General features: G+C 42.7%; 1 long non-coding RNA gene across 1 annotated transcript in view; it reads right to left on the bottom strand.

The window, feature by feature from the left end:
* LOC132854412 (uncharacterized) overlaps window positions 1-9,479 on the bottom strand; it is a 15,227-nt gene extending 5,748 nt beyond the window's left edge. The window contains exons 1-2 of the long non-coding RNA XR_009649250.1: window positions 9,099-9,479; window positions 5,776-5,895 (exon numbers count right to left, since the gene is read on the bottom strand). This is a non-coding gene — a long non-coding RNA (uncharacterized LOC132854412). The remainder of the gene's footprint in view (window positions 1-5,775; window positions 5,896-9,098) is intronic.
* Window positions 9,480-15,000: the final 5,521 nt, after the last annotated feature.

Raw genomic sequence — 15,000 nt, 5'->3', positions numbered from 1 at the left:
CTGTGGACACTGACTGTAGACACTGATTTTAGACACTGACTGTGGACACTGACTGTAGACACTGATTTTAGACACTGACTGCAGACACTGATTTTAGACACTGACTGTAGACACTGACTGTAGATACTGACTGTAGACACTGATTGTAGAAACTGACTGTAGACACTGACCGTAGACACTGACTGTAGACACTGACTGTAGACACTGATTGTAGATACTGACTGTAGATACTGACTGTAGACACTGACTAGATACTGACTGTAGATACTGACTGTAGATACTGACTAGTTACTGACTGTAGATACTGACTGTAGACACTGACTGTAGACACTGATTGTAGATACTGACTGTAGACACTGACTGTAGACACTGATTGTAGATACTGACTGTAGACACTGACTGTGGACACTGACTGTAGACACTGATTTTAGACACTGACTGTGGACACTGACTGTAGACACTGATTTTAGACACTGACTGCAGACACTGATTTTAGACACTGACTGTAGACACTGACTGTAGATACTGACTGTAGACACTGATTGTAGAAACTGACTGTAGACACTGACCGTAGATACTGACTGTAGACACTGACTGTAGACACTGACTGTAGACACTGATTGTAGATACTGACTGTAGATACTGACTGTAGACACTGATTGTAGACACTGACTGTAGACACTGACCGTAGATACTGACCATAGACACTGACTGTAGACACTGATTTTAGACACTGACTGTAGACACTGACTGTGGACACTGACTGTAGACACTGATTTTAGACACTGACTGTAGACACTGATTGTAGACACTGACTGTAGACACTGACCGTAGATACTGACTGTAGACACTGACTGAAGATACTGACCGTAGATACTGACTGTATACACTGACTGTAGATACTGACTGTAGACACTGAATGTAGATACTGACTGTAGATACTGACTGTGGACACTGACTGTAGACACTGATTTTAGACACTGACTGTAGACACTGACTGTGGACACTGACTGTAGACACTGATTTTAGACACTGACTGTAGACACTGATTGTAGACACTGACTGTAGACACTGACCGTAGATACTGACTGTAGACACTGACTGTAGATACTGACTGTATACACTGACTGTAGATACTGACTGTAGACACTGAATGTAGATACTGACTGTAGATACTGACTGTAGATACTGACTGTAGATACTGATTTTAGACACTGATTGTAGATACTGATTGTAGATACTGACTGTAGATACTGATTTTAGACACTGACTGTAGACACTGATTGTAGATACTGACTGTAGATACTGATTTTAGACACTGACTGTAGACACTGACTGTAGACACTGATTGTAGATACTGACTGTAGATACTGACTGTAGACACTGATTGTAGACACTGACTGTAGACACTGACCATAGATATTGACTGTAGACACTGACTGAAGATACTGACCGTAGACACTGACCGTAGATACTGACTGTAGACACTGACTGTAGACACTGACTGTAGATACTGACTGTAGATACTGACTGTAGACACTGATTGTAGACACTGACTGTAGATACTGACTGTAGACACTGACTAGATACTGACTGTAGACACTGACTGTAGACACTGACTGTAGATACTGACTGTAGACACTGACTGTAGATACTGACTGTAGACACTGACTAGATACTGACTGTAGATACTGACTAGATACTGACTGTAGACACTGACTGTAGACACTGACTGTAGATACTGACTGTAGACACTGATTGTAGACACTGACTGTAGATACTGACTGTAGATACTGACTAGATACTGACTGTAGACACTGACTGTAGACACTGACTGTAGATACTGACTGTAGACACTGATTGTAGACACTGACTGTAGATACTGACTGTAGATACTGACTAGATACTGACTGTAGACACTGACTGTAGATACTGACTGTAGATACTGACTGTAGACACTGATTGTAGACACTGACTGTAGATACTGACTGTAGATACTGACTAGATACTGACTGTAGACACTGACTGTAGATACTGACTAGATACTGACTGTAGACACTGACTGTAGATACTGACTGTAGACACTGATTGTAGACACTGACTGTAGATACTGACTGTAGATACTGATTGCTCCTGATCTAGTTTTAATACAATCAGTTATAACAACAGGACACAGTGATCTTAAGTGACATTAGTGTGAGAGTTCAGCTTGAGATCTGATTAATGGGTTTTCAGCGTATTGAAAAATAAGACAATGGTGATTAACCAACAAATTAGCAGCAGCAGCAGCTCTTGGTCACGATCATTAACAACATGAACTGAAAACTGGAGTAAAATCAGGAGGTAATTAGGCTAATGAGCTCCTTCAGTCACATAGAGCTGATTAAAGTCACTCAAAACTCGGTTTGAAAACCATAAAACTTAACAAATTGCGTTTACACACGAAAAATCCATCAGATAAATAACAAGTTTAATAGAATTGCATACTGAAACGTGATTGGCTCTCAGATTTCATGATGTAATAATGTTACTCCCATTTTTCAGTGACCATTCTGATGACTTGTTTCTTCTGAGATAATCTGATAAAACACCAGCAACGTTCTCTGTGTGAAAACCCCATCGAATTCTGCTTTATAAAGTTTCTTGTGATTTGAAACACAGCAGAAAGAGAAATAAAGGTGATTTCTGTAGATTAGTGCTGCTGTTAGTGTGAACATGTGTAATTACAGAGCACTTTTACTGCAGGCGAGTGACATGTGCTTCCTGTGATAAACTAAATAAAGATTCCAGGTGCTGAAAGCTCAGTTTCTCACCTGCGCAATTACAGATGCAACCGTTATCTTTTCATGCTAGCTAACATCTAGTAAGTGTTTAAATGTGGATGACAACATGACTTACCCCACCGAGTGACGATCTGCTTAAACCTTCAGTCGTTTTAGAAACCCAATATATTTCTATCTTGTGGGCACGGTGGCTTAGTTGTTAGCACGTTCGCCTCACACCTCCAGGGTTGGGGGTTCGATTCCCGCCTCCACCTTGTGTGTGTGGAGTTTGCATGTTCTCCCCGTGCCTCGGGGGTTTCCTCCGGGTACTCCGGTTTCCTCCCCCGGTCCAAAGACATGCATGGTAGGTTGATTGGCATCTCTGGAAAAATTGTCCGTAGTGTGTGATTGTGTGAGTGAATGAGAGTGTGTGTGTGTGTGTGTGTGTGCCCTGTGATGGGTTGGCACTCCGTCCAGGGTGTATCCTGCCTTGACGCCCGATGACGCCTGAGATAGGCACAGGCTCCCCGTGACCCGAGGTAGTTCGGATAAGCGGTAGAAAATGAATGTTTCTATCTTGAATAATTAGTCTGAATTTTTACAATTTAAAACCAAACACTTTGTGGGTCCCTGAAAAAAACGTATATTTTGATAATACATCCATGTTTGTTGGCTTTAGGCTAAACTTCTCACGGCCCTTATTTGGTGATGTTACTTTGCTGTCAGAGGGAAGTTTGATCTCTTAGCAACCAATTACACCAATATTCTGTGTTAGATATTTATTAAATGCATCCAGGTTCTATATGAAAGACTAATGAAGGCAAAGGTTTACCATGTGCAGAGCTCCATGAGCTCCATGATGTGATGACACGTGACATGTTCACAAGGCTCAGTGATGAAGAGTGAGATGATTACTGACTGACTTTGACCGACTTTGCCTTTTTTTCCTCAAGAGCCGCATCCACAGCAGCGTCGAAAACCAATGAGGTTTTACTGTAACTGTGTCCCAGACACTTCAGTTGTCAGATCAGATGTAAACACTCAGAATATTGTGGATCAGATTTTGGTACAGTCAGAACAGGACCAGGTTTATTTCCTTTTGGGAAAGTGAAGGCACATTTTTATTACATTATGATGATGGTATTAAACCCGTGTCTGCATTTATCTGAAGGAGAAATCAACTGTCCATAACAAACATCCTCTAACCCTCTAGTCCATCATATTCAACCCCTTAGTCTACATCTTAGGGCCTTTTTACCCCTGGTCACTTCATGTGTTGTCTCTGATCCGATAGCTATCTGATTTGTTAAAACTGATCCATTTACATTAGGCCACATAAATGCGTCTCGGCGAATCGGATATCAATCCGATCTTTCTACTCCCGCCTCAAAATGTGAATATATTTTACCTCATTTCTGGGGTAATTGAAACAGAACACACTTTGGTGTGTGCGGTTTTCAGAACGCGATCAAAAAGAAGACGAAAAAACTGGTTACGACGTTTATGCTACAAAAAAACAGCGTTTACTGTTTGCTGCGTTTTCGCTGGCAGCAGCAGCGCATTTTACTGTAAGACCCGACGAGACGCCTGGGTGAAAGATCACCTGAGTGACGTTCTTCCGTTTGGGAGGAGTTTAGCGCTGACGTATGTGGCTTGAACAACCACATTCATTTACACCTGTCCAGTTTCATCTGAAACACGTCCCAGACCACCTCCTGAAGGGGTTTGTACCGTCGGATTTATATTCGTCTCCAAAACGTTTCGGAGGGCATTTAGACCTGGTCTTTTTACCGTCGGATAGCTATCTGATCACAGAAAACATGTGAAGTGACCAGGTGTAAAAAGCCCCTAATTCTATGCTGTAGTCCATCACTAAACCCATCAATAAGTCTAGGCCAAAACTATTTTTAATCCAATAATCCCTCTTTTATTTCATCCTCTAATCCATGCCCATAGTCCTTCCTTTTAGTTTTTTTTTTATTTCATTCCTCAGTTTCTTGTCTAGTCCATTCCTTAGTCTACCCCAGGTACATGCTCTAGTGCTGTCCTTAATCCGTTCTCTAGTCCCCGCTCTAGTCCACTCTGCAGTCCCACTGGATGCTTTCTGTAGCTAACGACAGTCTTATACCTTCGTTAAATTCGTCACCGCTTCCACTGGACTCTGAAACAACACACGTCGCCATGTTTACAAACTCACGGTAAAGACTCTGATGCTCTAAATAATAGATTGTAAAGTCTAAAATGGAGTAACGAATATCTCTACAACAACACTGCAAAATGTCAGGTGCTTTTGCTGAACATTTATTTAGTGAACTAAAAAGGACGTAATCTCGTTAAAAAATAAATGCGTAAAGAACGGATGTCAAGAAATGGCAGGTGTGAAACGTCAAACCCGCGACGTCTTTCATCATGACAACGTGGTCCTACAATATTAGCCTTCGGGTTAGAAAATAAAAATAAAGCAATTGTTCTGTCTTTTTTCCCTCGTGCCCTCCTGAGCCGTCGGCTGCCAGCTGATATACTACAGTATGATAAATAATTCATCAGTAAAAATAGCAGCTTTAATTATTCCATCCATCAAGTAGGTCAACATGGAGAATTTATCAGCTGCTGCGTTCTGCATCTTATCAACCGCACCGTCAGGGAACCGTCAGGCAGCACTGAACTCGCAGTGTTTCAGATGGTAAAAAGAACTAAATAAATAAATAATAATCCCTACTGAGCCTGTCATCTCGGAGCCCAAACATACACCACGTGCCTTAGATCCGTACAGTACGTCCTACAGTACATAAAGTTTACACACGACAGAGATCCAGTATAACGTGATGATGTGATATCAAACTGTGATGAAAGCACAAGCCGGGACATGAAAGTTTAATGTCGTGCTGAAAGATCGGGCTGTTAGTGTGAGGTGAATATTTAATGTCACGTCTGTTCTGTTTACATGGAAGAGAAAGAAGAAGAAGAAACTCTGAAACTTTCTCTTTTTGTTTTGTCAGTAATCGATGCTTACGAACGTTCCACGTGGACGACTGTAACCTCTTACATGATGTGACTTCTCTGGTCAATCCCTCGTTCACACGGCTGTCACTCATCCCACAGAGAAGCTTCAGGTCGTATTAATCCACTGGGTCTGAAAAAAAAAACCAGCAGGAGAAAAAGTTTCTACTTAAGTTTACTTCACGCTGCCTTTCTTTATTTATCTTACATCACAATTCTCCATTCTGATTGGTCAGATGGTGATGATCTAAATATCCCAGAGTCTCCAGTCAGTGCCTTTAACTTTAAGTCTGTTTAAAGCCTGATTATTTTCTGTATAACTGAGTATTTACATTGTAATAGAGATGATGTTACAGCACACAGGGATTAAAGACGAGATGATTTATTTAAACAGATACAACTGAGTGCTCTCTCGCTCTCTGTCTCTCTCTCTCTCTCTCTCTCTCTCTCTCTCTCTCTCTCTCTATCGCTCTTTATCTCTCTGTCTCTCTCTTTATCTCTCTCTCTCTCTCTCTCTGTCTCTCTCTGTCTCTCTGTCTCTCTCTATCGCTCTTTATCTCTCTCTCTCTCTCTCTCTCTCTCTCTCTCTCTCTCTATCGCTCTTTATCTTTCTTTATCTCTCTTTATCTCTCTCTCTCTCTCTCTGTCTCTCTCTGTCTCTCTGTCTCTCTGTCTCTCTCTATCGCTCTTTATCTCTCTCTCTCTTTCTCTCTGTCTCTCTCTCTCTCTGTCTCTCTCTCTCTGTCTCTCTCTCTCTCGCTCTTTCTCTCTCTCTCTCTCTCTCTCTCTCTCTCTCTCTCTCTCTCTCTCTCTATCGCTCTTTATCTCTCTGACTCTCTCTCTCTCTCTCTCTCTCTCTCTCTCTCTCTCTCTCTCTCTCTCTCTCTCTCTCTCTCTCTCTATCGCTCTTTATCTCTCTGTCTCTCTCTTTATCTCTCTTTATCTCTCTCTCTCTCTCTCTGTCTCTCTGTCTCTCTGTCTCTCTCTATCGCTCTTTATCTCTCTCTCTCTTTCTGTCTCTCTCTCTCTCTGTCTCTCTCTCTCTGTCTCTCTCTCTCTCGCTCTTTCTCTCTCTCTCTCTCTCTCTCTCTCTCTCTATCGCTCTTTATCTCTCTGACTCTCTCTCTGTCTCTCTCTCTCTCTCTCTCTCTCTATCGCTCTTTATCTCTCTCTCTCTCTCTCTCTCTGTCTCTCTCTCTCTCTCTTTCTCTCTATCGCTCTTTATCTCTCTCTCTCTCTCTCTCTCTCTCTCTCTCTCTCTCTCTCTCTCTCTCTCTTTCTCTCTCGCTCTCTCTCTCTCTCTCTATCTCTGCTCCCTGCTGTTTCTGATTTTAAGGTGATGCCAAATGACGCCATTCTCCGTCGCGTTGCCATGGGTTACGTCCTCCTCTTCTTCTTTTACTTCTTCCTGTATGGCCAATTACTGTAAGAAAGCCAGGGATTTTTTTTAGCCTTATTAAAAGCACCTCCAGCTTCTAGGTGTAAATCAATAGTTCTAGAAAGTGAGTATGCAACATGCAACAAATGGATTTCTGCCCGTAACAAGACATCCTCCCTCCAGCTTCTCCACATGGTGTCAATTAAATGCTTTGATGTCATATCCAGTGTCTGAAAAAAGGTTCAATGAATGACTGAATGTGAAAGAGCCCCAAATCACATGACAGAGAAAGATTACATGAACAAATTCAGCTGTAGTTAGACAAAGAAATCGGTTCGCTGGTCAGAATGTTAGAAGATTCGGATCAAAAGATTCGGATCAAACGATTCGGATCAAAAGATTCGGATCAATCTTTCATTATTTCCGAAGTCTGCCCACATAACATCATGTGTCCTGTGTGTGTGTGTGTGTGTGTGTGTGTGTGTGTGTGTGTGTGTGTGTGTGTGTGTGTGTGTGTGTGTGTGTGTGTGTGTGTGTCTGTGTGTGTCTGTGTGTGTGTGCGTGTGAACTGAATCTTCTAAAAGCAAGAAAGATCTCCCTGAGTTCCTGGAGTTCCATGAGCAGGTCTAACACTGTTTCTGCTTGTTCAGGGTGAACGTTCGCTCCGCAGCACTGATGCCTTCACCTTTGCCATATTAGGAGCTGAACAGACAGCATCATTACAGAGTGTTATGAGAACACGACGTTGGAAAGCGTTTAAAGCGAGTGAAGAAGCGATGACAAGGTCACGGAATGGTTATGAGCAGAATGTCACACTTTCTGTTTATTCTATGAGACGCCATCAGGGCTTGGATGTGAGGCGAGTTTGTGGACGGAGGGTCTGTGATGATGACACAGAATGTGTGTGTGTGTGTTTGCAGCTCATGAGACAGCTCATCTTTCAGTAACACCCTGGTAAATTTAATCCCCCTAAAATTCCAGCAGCATGAACCGTGTCCTAAAAAGGAACGATCGTGTTCCTCAGAGCCGTGAAGAAAAACCCGGAGATCTTCCAGCGGTCTGGATCAAATCCTCTGCTTTTACATCCTAATGAGCTTCTTTTCACTCTTCTACAATAATGTGACTGATACCAGCATCGCTAATGGACCTTTAAAGTCTCATAATCTCTCTCTCTCTCTCTCTCTCACACACACACACACACACACACACACACACACACACGCTTTCTTTACATTCAATATTTGGTGGATTGACCTACAAATTGTAGGTAACAACGACATCATCAGCATCAGGAACTCATCGTGTGTGCTCATGCTTTCCAATGATCTATTTTTCAAATGCCAAAAAAAACAACAACAAAAAAACACGAAACCTCTGTATCTCTATTTTAAATTATGATCATTCTGTTTAATTCTCTTTTACTCCGTTCCTGTCACATACAGATCAGGGTCACAGATTGGTGTCGCTACAGTAATGTGTTATTCAAGGTTTCTTTAGAAAAGCTAAACTAGCGTATTAGCATGACAGCTATGAATTTGCCGAAGGAAATGAAACACAGACAAAAATATTAAAACATAGTGACGGCATCAGCTAACTAGAAAAAACTAGTGAGTAGTGTTCTATCTATGTAGCTTAGCACTAGCTAGCTAACTAGAATAAACTAGCTGAAATGCTTGCACAATTGTAATTCATTCTTGTATCTAAGTTTTCATTTGGAAGTTTTATGACGATTTAATACTTAAAGATAGATAGTTAGATGGGTAGATTGAGAGAGAGAGCGACAGAGAGATTAGCAAAAAAACAACAAATCTTTGCTGTGAATATGCTAGCTAGCATTCTCTACCTATCTATCTTGCTAGCTAGCTAGCTATCAAGCTAGCTAAATATATTGAATGCTATGGTAAAGTTTCAAGCTAGTTATAGACACAACTATAGAAACAACTTACTTTCATACTTACTGAACTGTAATGAATGAAGCTTGGCTCCACTCCTTCTCCCAGAAGTGTGAGAAGATGAAAGAGATATCAGAGATTTATACAGAGAGAGAGAGAGAGAGAGAGAGAGAGAGAGAGAGAGTTATAAGCACTTATACTCCATTGTGGCCCGGTCTCATTTATTCAGCCCATGATGTAACACCGTCTCCTGCTGATCTCTCGCAGTCCTCTGAGTTTACACAAGCCGCAGATCATCAGATGAACTTCACAATGATGTTCACAGTGTTTATGAGAAGATCCCACATTCCCGCGTTATCCACTGCTGCATTAGTCTAAATGTTTTGGCACCTCTGAGTGCAGCTCTGATGGAAACACCAGACCCTGATTAAGCTTTCAGATTGTGTGTGAGCTGAAGATCTTCTCACACATGGAATAGTTCCTATTGCTCATACTGTTTGTCATGTCGTTGATCAGGTGTTTGCTCTTTGATATCAAACCTCTGTGTGATGTTCAGTGCTTTGCCGCTTGACTCGATCTACCAGCGGTCGATTATCTCCGACTTTAATAATAAATATTTCCACCAGAACTTTCAGTGGTACACATTTCTTTGCGTGTGAGCGCAGGACGATGAATCCGCTGCACTGAACTCGAGCGGTTTCTGAAACGACTGTTTTATGTAAATGTCAGCTCACTTCTCTGTGAAATGAGCGATTCAAAGAGAAAATGCTATAAGACCCTGCTTAATAAATTTTGCATAACTCTCTCGGCATTTCCAGAGGAAGACGTTCATGCGGATCACGGCGGAGTGTTGAGTCACTGGTGCACGATATTAAACTTTATACGTCTGAATAGAAAAAACAGGACAAATTATTCAAATTAGAAAAATGTCACCAATCCAGAACATTTTTCTATTATATTACTCCACGTTACACTGGGGCTCATCAGTCAGCTACATCTGAACCAGTTTACATGTTTGTTTGCAGGAGCTTTTACAAAGTACGATAGTCATGAAAATGAAGTTTGTCATTTGTTTCGTTTGTGTAAATGTTTCTAAAGTGAACCACGACTGACTGACTGACTGACTGACTGACTGACAGTCTGACAGAGACTGACTGACTGACTGACAGACAGACTGACTGACTGACTGACTGACTGACTGACTGACAGACTGACAGAGACTGACTGACAGACTGACTGACTGACTGACTGACTAACAGACTGACTGACTGACTGACTAACAGACTGACTGACAGACTGACTGACTGACTGACAGACTGACAGAGACTGACTGACAGACTGACTGACTGACTGACTGACTGACTGACTAACAGACTGACTGACTGACTGACTATCAGACTGACTGACTGACAGACTGACTGACTGACTGACTGACAGACTGACTGACAGACTGACTGACTGACTGACTGACAGACTGTCTGACTGACAGACTGTCTGACTGACAGACTGACTGACTGACTGACTGACTGACAGACTGACTGACTGACTGACAGTCTGACAGACTGACTGACAGACTGACTGACAGACTGACTGACTGACTGGCAGACTGACTGACTGACAGACTGACTGACTGACAGACTGACAGAGACTGACAGAGACTGACAGACTGACTGACAGACTGATAGACAGACAGACAGACTGACTGACCGACTGACTGACTGACTGACTGACAGACTGACAGAGACTGACTGACTGACAGACTGACAGACTGACAGACTGACAGACTGACAGACTGACAGACTGACTGACTGACAGACTGACAGACAGACTGACTGACCGACTGACTGACAGACTGACAGAGACTGACTGACTGACTGACAGACTGACAGACTGACAGACAGACTGACTGACAGACTGACTGACTGACTGACTAACAGACTGACAGACTGACTGACTGACTGACTAACAGACTGACTGACAGACTGACTGACAGACTGACTGACTGACTGGCTGACAGACTGACTGACTGACTGACTGACTGACTGACTGACAGACTGACTGACTGACTGACTGACTGACTGACTGGCAGACTGACTGACTGACAGTCTGACTGACTAACAGACTGACTGACAGACTGACTGACAGACTGACTGACTGACAGACTGACTGACTGACAGACTGACAGACTGACTGACTGACTGACTGACTGACTGACTGACTGACTGACAGACTGACTGACTGACTGACAGACTGACAGACTGGCTGACAGACTGACTGGCAGACTGACTGACTGACAGACTGACTGACTGACAGACTGACAGAGACTGACAGAGACTGACAGACTGACTGACAGACTGATAGACAGACAGACAGACTGACTGACCGACTGACTGACTGACTGACTGACAGACTGACAGAGACTGACTGACTGACAGACTGACTGACTGACAGACTGACTGACTGACAGACTGACAGACAGACTGACTGACCGACTGACTGACAGACTGACAGAGACTGACTGACTGACAGACTGACAGAGACTGACAGACTGACAGACAGACTGACAGACTGACTGACAGACTGACTGACTGACTGACTAACAGACTGACAGACTGACTGACTGACTGACTAACAGACTGACTGACAGACTGACTGACAGACTGACTGACTGACTGGCTGACAGACTGACTGACTGACTGACTGACTGACAGACTGACTGACTGACTGACTGACTGACTGACTGGCAGACTGACTGACTGACAGTCTGACTGACTAACAGACTGACTGACAGACTGACTGACAGACTGACAGACTGACAGACTGACTGACTGACAGACTGACAGACTGACAGACTGACTGGCTGACAGACTGACTGACTGACTGACTGACTGACTGACAGACTGACTGACTGACAGACTGACTGACTGACTGACTGACAGACTGACTGACTTTAAATCGTTACCTTGGTGATTTTTATATACAGATTACACGCTCTGTCATGACAGGGACACAAACCAGAGAGAGAGATTATGCATACACACAATATACACAAGCATGCAAATCCAAATAGGTGTTCAGAGAGGAAAACGTAATGGCACCCCAGAAAATGAGGAAGAGTGTCTACAGTAGTTGGTGTGCTGCATTACTGGAAGGTAAAACATGCGCCTCAACTCGCTGGGATCTTTAAAGTTTGTGGAATTTAGTGGGTGTGGCTCAATTAGCTGGATTAATTGACATACAGTTTCACTACATGACTGATAGCCAGATGCTAGTTTCCTACCTAAACACCTTGTTAGCTATCAGTTGGCCTTACATGAGGCCAAATTTTGTCCTACAAACTCAGTTTGCTAAATTAAGCATAAAATTAATCATATAAATAAAAATGAATCTTATGGTTTTATTTACTCTCCCGTATGAAGTTCATTTCATATGAGATCATTGGCTCTTGTGTTTTATGATGTAATATATAACATCATAAATAATGATACATATATAAACACATATTTTATAAAGTTCAATCTTGTTTGAAATGTAAGAATAAAATTACATTCTCGTTTTTTTTCTTTGTTCTTTTCCTGTGTGTTAGTCCTCAGGTTGTGCGCCTGTCATCTGTCAGGATTGAGCGTGTCACAAATTGGCCGTTTGGAGCTTTTCAGCTCGAATAATAAAGACTGGCCCACCGCTGAGCTCTTTGCCATTCTCAGGCCCGCTAGAGAGAAATAAATGACGGTGATCAAAGGAACAAGCGGGAAACGGAGCACCTACGTCACTCTCCTTCTTCACAAGACAAATTTATGGCTTGACAAATTTCTCACTTCTCTTCCTGTAGCATTGTCTGCAGTGCCGCTCCGCCACATCAGCCTGAGAGCAGAATGAATTATGATCTAAATTAAAATGATGGGTTCCTGAACATTTTGTACCTCTCACTCAAACCTGCACAAAGAATCACGTGTATAATGAAAAACCATTTAGACTCTGAAGCACATCAACACAAAAATGACTCATAGCTCTGTGCCTTATTATGGTAATAATGGTATTATGTGCTATCAGAGTGGTGTAACGTTCCACAGCTGTGGTTCTCGGCTGTTCCTGTTGATTGAAGTGCGGTAAGAACCAGCCTAGTGGTTCTAGATGATCAAAGCCTCCAGGAGAAACTGCTAGTTGTACAGCTGTACAGTTGTACAGTTCTTCTAGTACCAGAACTGTTTTTGGAGCGATCGCTGAAGTTAGATGTTCTTCCAATAGAGAAAAGGCATCAATGATGTAGAAATGTTTTTTTTTTTTGAGGTTCTAGAACCAGTTTTAGAACTACGGCTGTAGGCATCAGAATTGGAGACTTTCAGGACAAGCAGTTTTAACATGGTTCCTCTTTGTGAGGATGTGATGGTCCAGCGGTTAAGGCATCAATGTCGGGTCCTTGAGCAAGGTCCTTAACCTCACCTGCTCAGGTCCAATGGCTTGACCCTGCGCTCTGACCCCATAACCTGGGATATGCGAAAACCTGAAGTCGTAGCCTAATGGTTAGAGAGTTTGACTCCTAACCATAAGGTTGTGGGTTCGAGTCTCTGCCCGGCAATACCACGACTGAGGTGCCCTTAAGCAAGGCACCGAACACCCCAACTGCTCCCCGGGCGCTGCAGCATAAATGGCTGCCCACTGCTTCGGGTGTGTGTTCACGGTGTGTGTGTCTGTGTTCACTGTGTGTGTGTTCACTGCTGTGTGTGTGTTCACTGTGTGTGTGTGTTCACTGCTGTGTGTGTGCACTTTGGATGGGTTAAATCAGAGAACAAATTCTGAGTGTGGGTCACCGTACTTAGCTGTATGTCACGTCACTTTCACTCACCAGCCTCACCGTTATTGAACCCTACAGTAATTAGTAGAATTGTTATAGACATTGTATGGATGTTTCTAGAACAATTTTAAATAGACTTTAGTGTAAGTCTAAAGGTTAAGATGTCCTATGAATTTTTTATTACAACCTTGGCTGTTAATCCAGTTTCTTTGTAAGGACCAAATGTCTAGAACATAAATTTTCAGGATAACATCTCATATCAGAGTTCATCCAAACATGATCCAGGACCATCCTGGGACTTCTGCAGAAAAGTTACACTGATATTTTCAGGTGGCTGTAGATGATGTGGTTACTGTGGTGATGTCGCCATTTAGGAACCGTTAACCTGAGATGTATTAGAACATGCAGTGTAGAACATTTGGCTAATTCTAATTGCATGCTCGGCTCGGTGGCGTCTGCCAACACACGGCTCTTTGAGATTGGCAGGAGCTGCCCAGGCTTCTGATGTTTAGACTGAACTGAGGCTAATGAGCCTAGCACAGCGGAGGTCCAGGCGACAGTAATGACAAGTTCAGCAGGAAGTGCTTCATTAATGAGGGAAGTGGTGTCACGGGGTGATCACAGGGACGCTGTGTGTGTCTGCCTAACTGTATTTCTCATAACATTAACGCTGAGCAACGATTAAACAGCAGAACCTGGCAGACTCAGATCTAATGACATTGGACTCACACTGGAGATCTGAAAATCTGTGTTACTGATCACTCATTTCCGTTCTAGAACAAACATTTGGTACTATCGTAAAACAGTTTTTCCTCTGAAAGCATCTAGAACCACATTACAGCTGTAAATCAAAAGGTTTGACTTCATCCATCACCAAAGTAGAACCAACCTCACAATTCTGGAGCCACATTCTAGAACCACAGTACACGTGGAAATAGTGTTTCATTTCACGTGGGCATCAGCAAAGTAGACCCAAAAATCCACAAACACATTCTAGAACCACGTTTCAGATTATGGCTGTTAAGAGAGTTTCCCTGGATGCCTTGCAATTCTAGATCCACATTCTAGAACCATACTACAGGTGGAAAATTATTGCTTCTGGGAACAGTATTTCCACCTGTAGTATGTTTCTAGAATGTGGATCGAGAATCCACACGGTTCCTTTACTATGCTTTC

Source organism: Tachysurus vachellii, chromosome 12, assembly GCF_030014155.1.
Source record: "Tachysurus vachellii isolate PV-2020 chromosome 12, HZAU_Pvac_v1, whole genome shotgun sequence".
Classification (NCBI taxonomy): Eukaryota; Metazoa; Chordata; class Actinopteri; order Siluriformes; family Bagridae; genus Tachysurus; species Tachysurus vachellii.
Note: the sequence above shows the minus strand (reverse complement) of the source record. Positions and strands in the feature narration are given on the sequence as shown.